This window comes from Eptatretus burgeri, chromosome 13 (assembly GCF_056783735.1).
Source record: "Eptatretus burgeri isolate ZD-2024b chromosome 13, Ebu_testis_v1, whole genome shotgun sequence".
Lineage (NCBI taxonomy): Eukaryota > Metazoa > Chordata > Myxini > Myxiniformes > Myxinidae > Eptatretus > Eptatretus burgeri.
In genome coordinates, this window is record NC_140973.1 from 59,191,070 (window position 1) to 59,207,197 (window position 16,128).

At 44.6% G+C, this 16,128-nt stretch overlaps 1 long non-coding RNA gene across 1 annotated transcript; it reads right to left on the minus strand.

The window, feature by feature from the left end:
- Positions 1–6,749: 6,749 nt before the first annotated feature.
- On the minus strand, positions 6,750–12,137 carry LOC147014571 (uncharacterized). The gene is made up of 2 exons (XR_015050806.1): positions 11,889–12,137; positions 6,750–8,674 (listed from the first exon to the last, which is right to left on the minus strand). It is a non-coding gene; the product is annotated as an uncharacterized LOC147014571 (long non-coding RNA).
- Between the last annotated feature and the right edge of the window lie 3,991 nt (positions 12,138–16,128).

Consider the following 16,128-nt stretch of genomic DNA (forward strand, 5'->3'; position numbering starts at 1 on the left):
ATATATATATATATATATATATATATATATATATATATATATATATATATTGTTACGAATGTACGCCCGCCTGGCGTGTGAGTGACCGCGTTAACTAATAATGGTCGCTTCGCCCACCGAACGGACAATCCAGTCATGACTTTCTGGAACAACGCCAGAAACCAGTCACGGGTGGGTTTTTAATCCCACCACGGCCCAGTCCGTATTCTACCCGCGCGAAATAGGGTCAATCGCCAAATATCGATATACCTAAGTATTCGCGCGGGTAACCTACCGAGAGACCGGACCTCGGCGAAGGCCTATTTGGACACGAACCGCTTTAGCGGTTCGTTCCGTTCTGGGATAACCGAGCGGGTATTATCGCCGGACCTCGCCGGACCCGATTCTATGATCGGTATTCAAAAACCAACTAGTATTCCGAAAGCAAGATAGCAGTTCAATTTGGGGAAAAAAAAGACACGACGAACGGGTTAACATTCACACAAGCACATTTATTATTTTACACAGATGCACATATACAGCCATGCATTCAATGGGGGAAGGGGACAAGACACGAGTAAGGTAAAAAACACTACAACCGACTATGGTTATTATTCACAGGCACTTAACAGTTCTACTTGTAGGGACTCGGTGCCACATCATTCACACAAAGAAACAAAGAAAAGACCACCCTCATAGACAAGGGGTTCAGGCTGGGCCTGTAGGCCTTTATGGCGCGGGACTTGGCAGACCGAACGAGTCCCACGAGACCGTGTAGGTTACCTTCCTCGCTGGGGCGACCCACGACACTCCTTCCCCACGGCAGCTAGCGTAACCGCGGTCCGGCCCAGGCCTCGTCTGACGACCCGGTGATTCGGGCCCAGCCGGCAACGCTTCAGAGGAACGAACGGGCCTTATGCTCTTTCCGAGTTGATGCTCTTTTTAAGAGCCCGTCCGTCCCTTGCGCTGCTCAGACTGGTTACCTCTCCACGTCCCACACAAACGCGCCGTCATGCGTGGCACGGCCGGCCTGATGTGTTCCCCGCTCCGTCTCCTCGGCAAACCCGGACTTCCACTGGACTCGAGCTCCGCTCCTCACACCGCTCCAGATCCCGACCGCTTCTCCCTCAGATCGACTCGACTCTCTTCCAGACTGGTTGAACTGGCGCTCCGCGCGGCCTTTTGTAGGGCTGGTGAGGCGAGATCTGATCTCCGCACTTTCACCTCTGGCCTCCGACCTCTGCACGGAAAGCAGACGTTGTGGAAATCATCGGCGCTGCACAGCGAGAGAACCCTTGCCTCCGACCTCTGACCTCCGCGCAGAAAGCAGACGTGGAAATCATCGGCACTGCATGGCGAGAGAACCCTTGCCTCCGCCTGCAGCGATGCCGTTTGATCGCATCTCGCCGCTGCTGGCGCAAAGATGGCGTCGTTTCGGAGACAAAGGTGAGGCGATGTTTGTGGTGCAGAAATGTTGACGGTTGCTGGCGAAGTAGTGAGGATGGCGTGGTTTGTTGAGAGGCAGGTGTGGTTGTGGTGGTGGAAAGGTGGTTGGTCGAAAGCGGTTGTTGAGAGCGATGTTGGTGGTGGAGGTGGTTTTTCCAAAATAACGATAGCAAAGAATAACGGCTAACTCAAAGATCACAGCCCTGTGACACGAATAATTTCCATTAAACAACGGTGGGGAAGTCTAACTGAACACAGACTTACCAGAATAACTGAACTTCGGACCTTTATGGTGTTCTGCGAATTTCCACAGCCGTAACAATATATATTGTTGCAGTTCTGTGAAGCCAGCACTCCCTTCAGGCAATGGCATCCAACATATAGCAATCCTGAAACAATTCTCTCGTTCATATTCGTTTCGTTAGCCCCTCCATATGTCTCGACTCTGGTGGGTAAATGGGACAAGATGCGTTCCATCGAGCTTTTCGTTCGGTCTTCAATCACTTATTCTTATACTTATTTATTCTATTAATTTTATTTCACAAACAAACCCCGCCATTTATGCCACATCAGTGACATGACCGAAGGAGCCGCAGAAATGACGAATATCACCGCGGACTCATTTGCATACGTGTGATGTTTCCCCGTTCAAACAGCGTGCAATTAACCAACCAACGTCCCCCATCCAAATCCTCGATCTTTTCTACCCCTGATAATCCACCCAAGCCCACTTCCTTCAATTCCCCTACTTTCCTTCCTGAAAGTCCCTGTAATGTCCATCTTCTCTTCGCCATGTTCCCCGTCCCATCCCTCTCCCTTCCACAGATCTCCTAATGTCTCTGTTCCCCACTGTTTTGTCCCTCCCACTCCCACCCCTCTTGTCTCATGCCCCCTTGCTGTGCGTTGTGTGTTAGCTCTCATCCGAGCCTCGACAAGGTATACAAAAAAACAAACAAACAAAAAGCCTCATCACGGACCCTCACCACTCTCACCACGACACTACAACACTCACCACAATCACGACAAACGCTTTCCAAAAATCTACACAACAACCTGCACCTGACCGCTGCACTACAAACACCACAAGCGCTACAAACCGCTTCAACGTCATCACCACAATTGCCTCAACTGCTTACAATGCTTCAACAACTTACTGCAGACGCCGCAGTGCTCCCCCACCTCACTACAACTGCCATCAGCTCCCTAAATGCTCACAAGTCATTGGGGATGCCGGGGAATGGAGAACATCGCAGGTGCCTGCGAACCACAATACTGTTGCGAATCTGGAAACCATTATCACACTCAACATTCAGGTCCTTCAGCTCAGTTGTCTCGGTTAGTACATGTTCTATAGATAGCTCCCCTTCCATTGCTTCATGGGTAAATCGATGTAAATGCGCTGTGATTCATTTTAATCGGTCGGAACTACAAAGAAGAACCCTCCCGTCCCGTGATTCAACATTCAACAACGTCCCATGATTCAACAGCGTAAACAGGAATGACGGTTGGGACAGGGGTTGGGACGTTTCAGTAGAAAGCAACGTAAACAGCCCCCACCCACGGTTGCGGGGGACGACGCACGAGGCCAAATAAGTCACGCCGGAAGCGAGGCGGGGCTGAGAGCGATAAGAGGGGGACCCTCTGCTTGGCTCTGGTTGGTTCTGGTTAGTCTTCGTTGAGCCTTCGGGGTTCATCGGGTTCGTGTTCTGGTGGCTTTTGTTCTGCTTGGTGGAGTTGGTTGCTCTGCTTTGTGGCCTCATCTTGGTTCGGCTGGCTTTTCTTGGTGTGCGGAGTTCTTTGTGGTCTCTGCTTGGTTCCTGGTTTGGTGCGACTTCTTGGCCTCATCTTGATCGGTGGTTCTTCGGGGAAGAATCGCGGCTCACGGTGATTGGATCCAGCTCGCTCATGCTGGTGCCCGGTCCAAACAGCTTGAAGACCCCACGAGGTGGAAAGGTCCGAGGCAGACCCTGGGCTTCAGCTCATCTGTCCCTCCGAGCTGAAGTCCGCATTAAAGGCATCAGCCACCATTTCTTGGGTGTGTGTGTGTGTGTGTGTGCGTATGTGTGTCCGTGGGCCCGTCTAACAAGTAGAAAACTGTTAAGTGCTTGGTTCGCTGTATATACGTGCATTTATTGTATTCGGTATAGTTCTGCTCTCTGTGTTCCCAAGCTTCCCATTATTTCTGTATAAACAAGTGGTGCCAGGCACAACAAATCCCACCCATTTAAGGCATAAAGTTATTTTGGGGATCAAATTTAAATTTTATATATCCTTAACCTGAATGTTGATTATAAGGAATAGAATAAGGAATATTTTAGTCTTGGTTTGAAAAAAATTAAACAATTTTTGACGAAGTTATGAGCGAAAAACGATTTTGACCTTTTCATGACCTAACCTTGACCTTTGACCTAATTGGACCCAAAAGTTAATGGGGTCATCCGAGGTTCATTACCCACCTGTGGATACAATTTGACAGTGTTTGAGCCAGCCATTTCCCCGTAAAGTTGTATTTTCGTAACCATGTTTTAGTTTTAATGGAAAATTTGTAATTTTGACCGATGACCATGACCCCCAAAACTTCGGACCCGACCGATCTTCACAAATATGCATTTTTCACTGAAGGAATGGGTAGGATTATAAGTGACAAATAGAATAAGTTTAACTATAAGCTTAGTTTGAAGTAAATCAGATCATTTTTATGAAGTTATGAGCGAAAAACGATTTTGATCTTTTGTGACCCTGACCTTGACCTTTGATCCAATTGGACCCAAAAGTTTATGGGGTCGTCCAAGGTTCATTGCCCACCTGTGGATTAAATTTGATAGTGTTTGCTAAAGCCGTTTTGCCGTAAAGTTGCTAACAGACAGACAGACAAACAGACAAACAAACCGGATGATTACAATATCCGGGAGGGGGTGGGATAATAAACCCCAAGGGTTAAATGTATCAGCTCGTTTTGTGTTTCTTTCATTGGCTCGACATGACGCGTGTTTGAGGATTGGTGTTCGAACTTGTTCATTTGGTCCAGCCCGACTTAGGTAATTCCGCTCGGTTACACCGAATCCGAGTCAGCGATAGCGACTCGATTTGGACAAAGTCTGCCGAGGGTGAACTTCCCCGGTAGTCTGACCACGTGGGTACTTAGGTAAATTGAAAAGTTGGCAATCGACCCTACTCCACGCCACGTGTTCTATCCATTGGCGAACTTCGGTCCAGTCAGGACCCGTCCGCTCCGGACTTATCCGGGCGACGACCTTTACATTCCGGGCGATCGGTCGAGCCGGCTCGCAGCTCCGTCTCGTGGTCGTGCTCACGGTCGACCCCCCGGCCCGCAACAATACTTTGGTGTGTAACTTGAAGCACAAATATGCACTAGGGGCTTATTCAATGACATCTGCGTAGCTCTGACACGCCGCTAACTAATGGCGTTTAGTTGGAGTTCAGCGCATGTTTGTGGCTGGAGAGCGCTCCCGAAAATCCGCACCACATAGGAATTATGGAGCTCCGTTGCATGCCAGAGCCTGACAAAGAATTTGGCCATTTTCGGCTCCGGAGTCTGGCGAGGTGGGGCTACTTTTCAGGATGGTGTCGACATACCAATGGGGATGCGTGGAAATGCCTACAGTCTCTTGATCCACTTTTTGGCTCCTCTTCGCCTGGGCTTTATAAACAGAGAGCGAATCGGCATCTTTTTTGTCTCTCATCCTTTGCCCAAAGTCTTCCCGAGCCGAGGGCTGTTGTCTTGCCAAGCTGAGAGGGCAGCGCTGAATAGTTGCCGGGTCATTGCTGGGTCATCGGCGCTTGGCTCCAATGGCATTACACAGTCATCATCACAATTTAACACATTTGCAGAGTCTTATATGCTCACGTTAAATCTATCCTCACACATTATTTTCTTTCCTTTGTTTCTCCAATTCCCCACTGACCCACATCTTCGCAACTTCTTCTCCAGCTCATTCCACCACATTTACATCTCCCCATTCATGCACCGAAGACACCTCCAGTTTTCTTCCCTCCTCCCCCCCTCCTTAGCAATTGGGTTACGTAGGTCCGTCGACCCTCACAGGTACATCGAGGTCATTTACACCTCAACTGTTTCTCCTCTCTGTAGCTATCTCTAATTTCCTTGGATGTGCATCTGATGGTGCCTGTAACATATAAAATTAAGATCGTAGAAGTTTATATCAGGTTAATTATGCTCTGTCCTTACTTTTTTTGGACATAATTGCATTTATTTTGCCGTTCCCACAAATCCTTGCTGTCCTTGCCATACACTTGTGAATAAAAAACCCTTTTCTGTTTCACAGAACTTTCCTCACCCTTGCTTGGAATAAATTTCTCTTGTTATTAATTAACCCAGCCAGTTACATCTTTTCCTTTATTGTTCCAGCATGATCGGCACATTAGTTTAGCCGGGAAGTTCTGTCCCACCGAATTTGTTCTTGTTAGCCAGCGCAAACTCACTGTATTACTTGGCAGTAATCCAGGTGTGTGCTGAGCACGAGACCAATTTTTAGTGTGTACTGTGTCGTGTGTGTGTGTGTGTGTGTGTGTGTTATTTGTATTGCGTAGTGTGTGGTATATAGGAGAGATTCCATAATATTTGCCTTTTCCTTCGTCTTTATTGAGCGATGTGGTGTAGTTCTGGTTCGATATCACCACCTCGTAGTGTACCTTGTAATCCTTGGTGGAATGGTTGTGGGTGCCTATTACTGGTGTACTTATTACCTCGGATAAAGTGATATTTCTGATCCCCAAACCTTTCCCACCCTGCATGGAGGAAGCATCAAACCCACAACCATTGAACGAAGATTTCCCTACTCTTGTAACTCTCTCTATCGAGTGCAGCCTGTGGCTGCTGGTTGCATCATTGGTTGGGACGCGGCTATGCCGCTGATGCAATGTCCCCCTTACCAGTGCACTGGTGCTCATTTTGCCGACCTCGGAAGGATGACAGGCTGAGTCAACCTCCTGGAGTATTAATTCAGCAGCCCAACGGGGCTTGAACTCAGGACCCCAGGATCCCAAGCCGCCCCCCTAACCACAAAGCCAACTCCAGGCTTACTCCTGCAACTGAACTCCTCTAATGGAACAATCGTGTCCACGATATCAATGCAGAAACTCACATTTTCCATTTAACACTCGGTGGTGACCAAAATCATCTGGAATTGATCTGCCACTTTTGTCCAGTGGATCTACAGCAGTGATATCCATTATATAATAAATATACATTTAAATTCCCACATAAGACTCTGCTCCACAAAGCCTGCAGCTCTCTTTACACCCAAACTGCCCGTGGAAAAGAAGGTACAGATACACCCACCTGAAGTCCATTTTCAATTTATTGATTAATAAATAACATGGACAATAATAATAAATACATGTAGATCGATGTGAATAAAAAAGAACACCATGCACCACATATGTACAGTGGTGGTGCTGCCGAGGCAATTTCTTGGCAAGGATTGTCATGGGTGGTTTGTTCCATTTTATTACAAAATGTAGTCTTTGGTATGACTCTGCTGGGTTTTGCACCACCTCCACATAGTAAAAACAAACAACCCCCAAAGTGGATTACTCACAGGGAATGATTCAATGCAGGAGGGCAATCAGCCCATCGAAGCCTATGCGATGGTTGCAACCTTGTGGTTGTTTGTCCGTGCTCTAACACTTTCAAATTCTGAGCATCAAGAAAGGTAGAAGCACATATCAATTTCAAAGTCTTCACTCTGACTCGGCCTGGGTTTGAAGCACCAGCCTCCCAGACTCTTGAGTGGATGCTCGAAACATTCCACCATTTTCTTGTTTGAGGTCGAACAGGATCATAGGACCACTCGTTCGACTCAGTGTCGTCCCACAGACCGTGGACCCTTCGGATATTCGTTTCCATTTTTGCATAAGAAAAATAAATATTTCAATAAAATACATTAAATGCCAAGTGGATGACACAGCAAGGAATACAATTGCAAAGAATTATTAATGGCATTCCATTCCATGAGCCATTTATGTGAAAATATTAGCACTTGATAATGAACTGAATCAACGGTCTTCCAGGTGGCAATCACAATGAATCGGCCTTCCAGGTGACAATCAATCGGTCGTTTTTTACAACAACCATGCGCCCGTCCAACATTGTCGCAAGTGCTTGAATGGGAGGTTTCAAGTATCCTGGAACTTTATTGTCACTGGCGTTTCGATTTCTTTCTTCATCATCAAGCTCAATCATCTCCGGTCGACCGTTGACATCAGATCCAGTGATTGTAGACATGGTCACTTCTCCATCCCGTGCCATTATGAGCTTGCCGTTTGTTACACAGATGCACGGGGTTGTTGGGATGTAAGAAGTACCACCTTCCTCCTCAAACTCCATCAGCTGGGGCATGTCTGGTCCGAGCACACTCCTCGGCATGTTCACTCGTTGGTCCCTTCTGAAGCTGTAACCTCGCGCTCCTTGGAATAAACGCAAAACCATGATGTGGACCTCATGGCTGGACCTTCCGAGCTGCACTCTCCTCCTTCTTTCTGACCGACTGCCCTCTGTATCACGGCCCAACACGTAAACGTTCTGAGAATTTGAATCAACGACCATTTTGATGACATTGAATCGGACCTTCTGGACCAGACTGTTGCTTCTGCAACGCCAATCGATGTGAAACAAATCAAGGTTTGTTTCCGATCCGACGACTAACATGTCATCAGATACCATTGCTACGGCTGTAGGTCTTTGAATGGTCCATTGGATGGTATAATCGCCGTGCCAGGTGAATGCCTTCACTGCGTCATTGCACGTATCGGCGACGATGACGTCATAATGTTTTGTGACGGTCACGTCCGACGGGAAGTTCAAACAAGTTGGAGTCGTACCAAATCTCCCGAAACTGTTCAAAATTCTTCCTTCTTCGTTCAAGATGTGGATCGAATGGTTATCATTTTCTACGATCACGAATTCTCTCTTCTCTGTGACGAACACCGCTCTGGTTTGTTTAAATGGAAGTTTTGTTGTAAAATCTGGAAAACGAGTCTTGTATTGCTCTTTGAAAATGTTTGATATTTCCTTCATTCCCTGGAAGGTGCTGAAGGGAAAACTACCGATCATGATGATGATCTCAATTCTCTGTCACGCGATCAATTATTTTGTGACGTATTAATTTAAATTACAGTATAAAGCTCTATCTGACCCTCAGGATAGGTGAGCGAACTACAGTATATTGGAAAAGAAATGATCTTTGAGAACGAAGTTGGATTCGATCTGGGGGGAAATGAAAGAGGAAAAAAAAAATGCAAATTTACAAAAGTTCGATTCAGCATGACATTCATGGGTTGTTTTGTTTATACAGTACAGTTATACTACAAATTTACAGTACATTTTATTCCAATCATTGATGCAAAATTTAATTTCGAAAGTCCCAGCCAGATCCGACATTCAGCTCGGACAACATTCGCAGAAAAAAAAATGGAGAAAAACCGAAATGGTGGTAATGAGTACTCCTTGGGGTGTAAACCCTTGACCTTTAACCCAGAGAGGTATGTTTTAAATTAAGCTTAAATGTGCCTTCCTGTAGTCTAAGCTATCTTGAGAGGGCAATTTCACTCTGATCAAACAAACCTTAGTCAAGTTATGGTGAAAAATGTTCAAATGTCTATAATCAGGTCATGACCTTAAAATTAGGTCAGGATCAAAAAGTCAATCCCGCATAATTTCTATTCACATAATTCATGCGAACATTCATTCTGAAAGTCCACCACGTGTGTGTGTGTGTGTGTGTGTGTGTGTGTGTGTGTGTGTGTGTGTGTGTGTGTGTGTGTGTGTGTGTGTGTGTGTGTGTGTGTGTGTGTGTGTGTGTGTGTGTGTGTGTGTGCATTGTTTGTAGTGTGTCGTGTGTGTAATAATGTGTTTATTTTATTTATCAACTAAATGTCCATCAACTTATGATTTTTCGACATTATCCACAAACACTCTATAAAACAAGCTCGTAACTGTATTGAACAGAGCGGTAGATAAAGCATTTGCAGGATAAAACATAAAGTGTACATGGAAGTCTATCAAAAAAGAGCAAACTGGTCGATAAAGGAAAATCAATATTCTTGTAGTTTTTCAAAAAAATTAATTTAAAGAAAGTATTCAATTTCTCCAAAGCAACAGTTTCTTTATATTTGGCAACAAGATACTCCAGCAAACAACGGGGATACCCATGGGTTCAGATCTGGCCCCTTCATTTGTAAATTTGTTCCTGCACATGTCCGAGTCTGATTGGGTCCAGAACATGTGCAGAAATTAACTAATAACTGCATGAAGGTGTGGAAACATCTTTAGATTCATTGACGTTGATGATTTCCGAACAATTAATGATGGATTTGTATTTGATCAGCTTCATGATGATATTTATTTTAAAGAACTCGAATTTTAAAAAGGAAAACCAAACTCACGCTCTAATTTCGTTTTGGGAATTACAAATCGATATCAATAATAATAAATTTCACACCAAATTATTTGATACATGAGATCCTTTTCCATTCCACATTGTACGAATACCTTTCTTCGACAGCAACATTCCCAAGAAGCTCTTCCATGCTACGGTTAACAGGTGAAATAATTAGGACTGTGAGAGCGACCACAGACAGCACTGAACTTGTCAATAGATTAAAACAACTAATCAGGAGTATGCCAACACAGGGAGCTGCAGTTAGCAGATTAAAACAAGTTTTCTTTTAGATCATAAAACGACACCAAATATAATTAGTGAAATAAAATTACGAATAGTAAAAATATTAACGAGATATTTATATAAACACATTGTTAATAAATATATATGGAAACCATTTAAACCCATTTTAGTGGTTGCGAGGAGACAAGAAAGCATGAAAAAACCCGTTTTTTAATAACTGTTTGAAAATTTGAACAACTCTTTGATTTTGTAGTAAGTGTGGTGGTCGTGCGAGTTGGTGGACATGTTATATTTAAGGTAAGATGTGCATGACTTAATATATTATCATATAATGGAATGTGTCATGAGAGTTGTAACTATGTGATAATACATTAAATCCTTGAGTGAGTAAAGTCTGATTGGTGATGTTGCATTGATGGGTTGACTGACTGCATGGATGCAACAGATGTTGTGGATCTACTGATGTAGCTAATCTACTGATGTGGATCTGTGACCGAGGTTGTGGATCTACTGATGTGGATCTGTGACCGAGGTTGTGGATCTACTGATGTGGATCCATGACCGAGGTTGTGGATCTACTGATGTGGCTAATCTACTGATGTGGATCCGTGACTCAGGTTGTGGATTGACTGATGTGGATCCATGACCGAGGTTGTGGGTCGACTTATGTGGCTAATCTACTGATGTGGATCCGTGACCGAGGTTGTGGATTGACTGATGTGGAGACGTGACCGAGGTTGTGGATAAACTGATGTGGATCGGTGACCGAGGTTATGGATCTACTGATGTGGCTGATCTACTGATGTGGATCCATGACTGAGGTTGTGGGTCGACTGATGTGGCTAATCTACTGATGTGGATCCATGACCGAGGTTGTGGATTGACTGATGTGGATACGTGACCGAGGTTGTGGATCTATTGATGTGGATCCGTGACCGAGGTTGTGAATCTTCTGATGTGGATCGGTGACCGAGGTTGTGGATCTACTGATGTGGCTCATCTACTGATGTGGATCCGTGACCAAGGTTGTGGATCTACTGATGTGGATCCATGACCGAGGTTGTGGATCGACTGATGTGGATCCGTGACCGAGGTTGTGGATATACGGATGTGGATCTGTGGTTGTGGATCCGCAGTTTGGAGAGGTTTTTGGCTGAAAGGATCAAAACCTCGAGGTGGAATGGTGCCCAGCTGATGATCCATGCAGTCGGGAAACCATTCAATTACTTACAGGTTAAGATTCTTACTTTCGGTAAGGGAACTATGTTTTGAAGTTTACATTATTTTCAACAATCCTTAAAATTATATTATATTTCAGGAGTAGCTGATACTGTACAAGTGTGTGTGTGTGTGTGTGTGTGTGTGTGTGTGTGTGTGTGTGTGTGTGTGTGTGTGTGTGTGTGTGTGTGTGTGTGTGTGTGTGTGTGTGTGTGTGTGTGTGTGTGTTCGATATAACATTTTCTTGGGACAACCATTATTCAAAGAAAGATGTCGGGATGGTATCACATGATCATTTCTTGTGACCTTGGTTACATACGTTTTGGAGTAACATCCCGACATCCTTTTTAATTTTTAATAAATGTTTTTATTGCTTGTACAACAAATGAAACCGTTTGTGTTATGATAAAAATGATGGGAAATAATAAATTAATTATTCAACGGGCATTAGAATAAAATGAAGGAAAATAAATGTTTGCATCAAATATCTCAAAACTTCAACCCATGAGATTTTTGAACAATTCTAAATCGATTCTGCATTTATGTTGTAATTTTAACAATAAATTGTACAAAACGTACCTTTGTTCCTTTGAGTAGAACGTGGGAACTTGTGAAGATCAAATCCAGTAATGATGTATGACTGTTTTTATTTCTTAATGAAACCCTGTTCTTATGGAAGGTTATTGGTTCAGAAAGATTAAGCAGAAAGAAAGGATCACTCGAACTTCCAAAAGCATGAACATTCAGCCCGAGTGTCTCGACTCCTTTGCTCTCCTGCTGTCTCTGTATTTATTGGTTTGCAACGAAAATGGTGAAACCACCCATGGTTTGAGAATTATTTTCTGTTTATGACGTCTGAGTACGAAGATTTTAGAAACAAAACAACATGACATCATTTCACATCAAAGCTTTCTCAAACGAGAATTTCAAGAAAAGTGAGTGAATGAGCTTGAGCATCACAATTTCAGGAATGCACAATTTGTGAAGACATTTCTGTTTGCTTCGAAAGTAAAACTACAAACGATGCGGGTTATTAATAGTTGTCAACCAGTGATAGTATCCATCCATCCATTGGGACCATACTCTGTGCAGAACGTTGGATGATGCGTAAAGCAGTCTCTTTGGATATTGGGCACAATCCTGGACGGGTCACCAGTCCAACACAGGATGCTGGTACTCATTTTGCCAACCTTGGAAGGATGACAGGCAGAGTCAACCTCACCTGGTATTAATTCAACAGCTGAATGGGATTTGAACTCAGGAACTCAAAACGCTAGGATCCCCAGGCATAATGATAGAATGTCATGTTTAATTGACATCACACCTCTCTGGAGAGTGGAGTAGATCCATCTCCAGATCCTAAATCGTGTTCACCAGAGCGGGGTTAAAAATGGCACCAGGTCAACACTCAGAAGGGGCCCAAGGTGACCATTTTCTTTTAAAGAGTACACGTCACAATACATCTCAATAAAGAATATGTGTTTAATTTAATTCGACTTTAAGCCTGGTGTTGGCTTCGCGGTTAGGGTGGCTGGCTTGGAATTCTCGGACCCTGAATTCGAGCCCTGTTCTCCACTGAATTAACACCAGGTGGGGTTGACTCAACCTGTCATTCTTCCAAGGTTGGTGAAATGACTTCCGGTGTCCTGGTAAGAGGGAAACTGTATCAGTCGCATAGCTGCGTCCCAAACCAACGATGCAACCACCAACCTCAAGGACGCGCACAAGAGAGTGTGTGTAATTCTACTCTGGTGCCAACACTGCACCTTTAGGTGCACAATTGGGCTCCTATGGACTTGCCTGCCACATCTCGTCAAAAATTGGCCAACTTTGCTTTCTATCAAGGTGCGGCACTCTTTTTCAATTTCATGGTGCATTGCGGTGTACTCGAGATACACTCGGTGAAAAGAACCGCTGAAGCAGATCATATCTTCTGAGCAGCATGATGATGACAGGGGCTTCTGGTCTCTGGGTGCAGAAAACAAAGCATGATCATCGTGAGCAGACACCATTTATGCTTGTGAAGCGTGTACCATGCATGACACTCACAAGATGTGCGCTCCATTTCTTGCCGAGCATGCTCACCCAATCGAGCAGGAATCCCTCGAACCCCAACGCTGATGTGGTGATACTTTGTTTAGTGTGCCCGTTATGATGATGATGATGATGATGATGATGATGATGATGATGATGATGATGATGATGATGATGAGGTTTAAACCAGAACAGAAGAAATCTCACTCACATTTAAAAAGCAATGACGTTGTAAATGAATTCCGGTTGATAATTAAATACTCTGTTGTGGAAGAAAAAAAGGAAAAGAAAAAGAGAGAAAAATTCCTTGGAATTGAGCCTTCCGTCCCTTCCTTTTGGTGATGGCCAGCATCAGTTTAGTGTGTTGAAAACACATCAGCAACTTGGTGAAAGTTACTCATATTTTACAGATAATGGAACAACATTTGGGTGAACGACACAACAAAAAATTATGAACAGCATCACAGCAAGTAGTGTCATTCACATCATTGCTAAAGTGGATTATTTTGTCTGATTCTCTTCCCTTTATAAGGGGAGAGGTCCGATGGTACCGAGCTTCTGCCCGACCTTGACCACGATACTCCTCCACTTCCCCTTGTCCTCAGCCAACTCTTTCCACTCTCCAACCACCTCTACCTTACTGATATCCCTCCTCACACAATCCTCCCATCTCAACCACGGTCTACCTCTTTTCCTACTACCTTGCTCCCTCAATCTATCCACTCTCTTTGCCATTTTCGTTTCCTCCATCTGCACCGAGTGTCCAGCCCATCTCAGCCTGCTTTTTATCAATCTCCCCGTCAAGCTCATCTGCACACCAATCTCCTCCCTCAGTTCGTCCATCCTCCTTCTATCCACCCTCTTCACTCCCGCAATCCTTCTGACCCAGTTGTTCTCCCAAACCTGCAGCCTCTGTGATTTCACCACGTTAAAATGGTGGTGGCCATCACTAACCAGAAGGGAAGGAAAGTGTGCAGGAAAGTGTGGAAAGTGTGCATCAATGTATGCAGGTTTACGAGATCTCGTGTCGTATGTCATGTCCTACCACATGACAACTGAATAAAAGTGTGTGATCTTTATCGGCAAAAAAATAATAATAATTTAATTGGAAAAAGATCCAATGGAAGGTATCAGAGGTGAAGTACATGGGACATGTCTCTGCTGAAGGCTTTCAGCCAGATCATGAAAAGGTCCAAGATGTTGTGGATTATGCCAACGCCGACAGGCAAGGCCGACTGTCAGTGCATACTGAGCATGATTACTTATCGCGTGCAATTCCTGACATCTCGTCAATCAAAACTCCGCTTCAAAATTTGCTAAAGAAAGATTCAGAGTGGCAGGCAGAGTTTGTGGCAGAATTCAGTAAGCTCAACCAAGCCATCTCATCTGTTCCTGTGCTCAAATTCTTTGAACCGTCGAGACAGTCTGCTGTGCAGGCTGATGGACGCATCATCAACCGGACTTGGAGCCCGTCAACTGCACGATGGCTGGCCAGTCGCATATGAATCTCGTTCATTGACAACTGCCGAAGAGAACTATGCCCAGATCAAGAAAGAGAGGTTCAGGGTGATATTTACCTTGGAGAGGTTTCACCACAATGTCTCCGATTACAAGACAGGTGTGGACCGACCATCAACCTCTCCTCTCTGGTGATGAGAAACCATCGCACGGAGTTTCTCTTCGGCTTCAGTTGATGCTGCTTCCATTTATGCATTATGACATGGTTATTAAATATGTTCCTGGAAAGCTGAACTGCACATTCCATACACTTTGTCAAGGGCACCGAGTGGCCCAATCCCAATGTATGACTTCGTCTTCGAGGACATGCGGTTGTGGGTACAACAATCAGTGACCCTCCATGCAATCAACCAGAACAAACTGGAGATATTACATGATGTAACTGCTGATAACAATTTACAACAGTCCAGCTACATTCTGATTGGCTGACCAATGCACCAAGCGAACCTGCCTGTATCCATCAGACCCTTCTTGAATTTCAGAGATGAGCTGCAGGTATGTTTCATGCTGAATGTGTTGGAATAATTGGCGACACTTTCGGCAAGCAAAAAGATGTGTTGAAGGACACTCAAACGTACGAACATAAAGGCACACAGCATTTCGCACCATTCGCAGCATGCACCACAGTCCCTCACCCACGCACATATAAACCGCCAGCACCAGCTGATCGGAGCAACACCAGTGTAACAATGTAGCAAATGGTATGATTGTTTTTCCTGGTAAGTCTTTGGTAATTCCTGCTGCACACAGGCCTGCAGTTCTCCAAACAATACACGAAGGCCATTTTGGGCAAGAGAAACGTAAAACCTGAGCACGCCAAGTTGTCTAATGGAAAAGTATCAACCAGGATGTCCAACGTCTTGTTGCCAGTTGCATTACATGAGCCAAGTACAAACAAGATAACAACAAAGAGCTGCCATTGCCATGTGGTCTGCCCCTGCGACATGGCAGAAACTTGGGGTGACATTTTGTATTTTGCTGCAAAGTGTTTCCTTCTGATTGTGGATGATTTCTCAAAGTATGCTGAAGTTATACACATTTTAGGACTCACTGCAAACTACATGGTTGAGGCTCTGAAAGCCGTTTTCGCCAGACACGACGTACACAAGGAGTTGCTGTGTTTTTCGGATACATTTCCCCCCGGAATTCCGGGCCTCCACTTGTACTCAGAATCGACTTATCTTTGGCTTAAGTCTTGTTTTTTTTTGTTTTTTTTTAATGGAAATTACCCCAAACAAGGCATGAAGCCACTCCAGGTCCGGGGTCA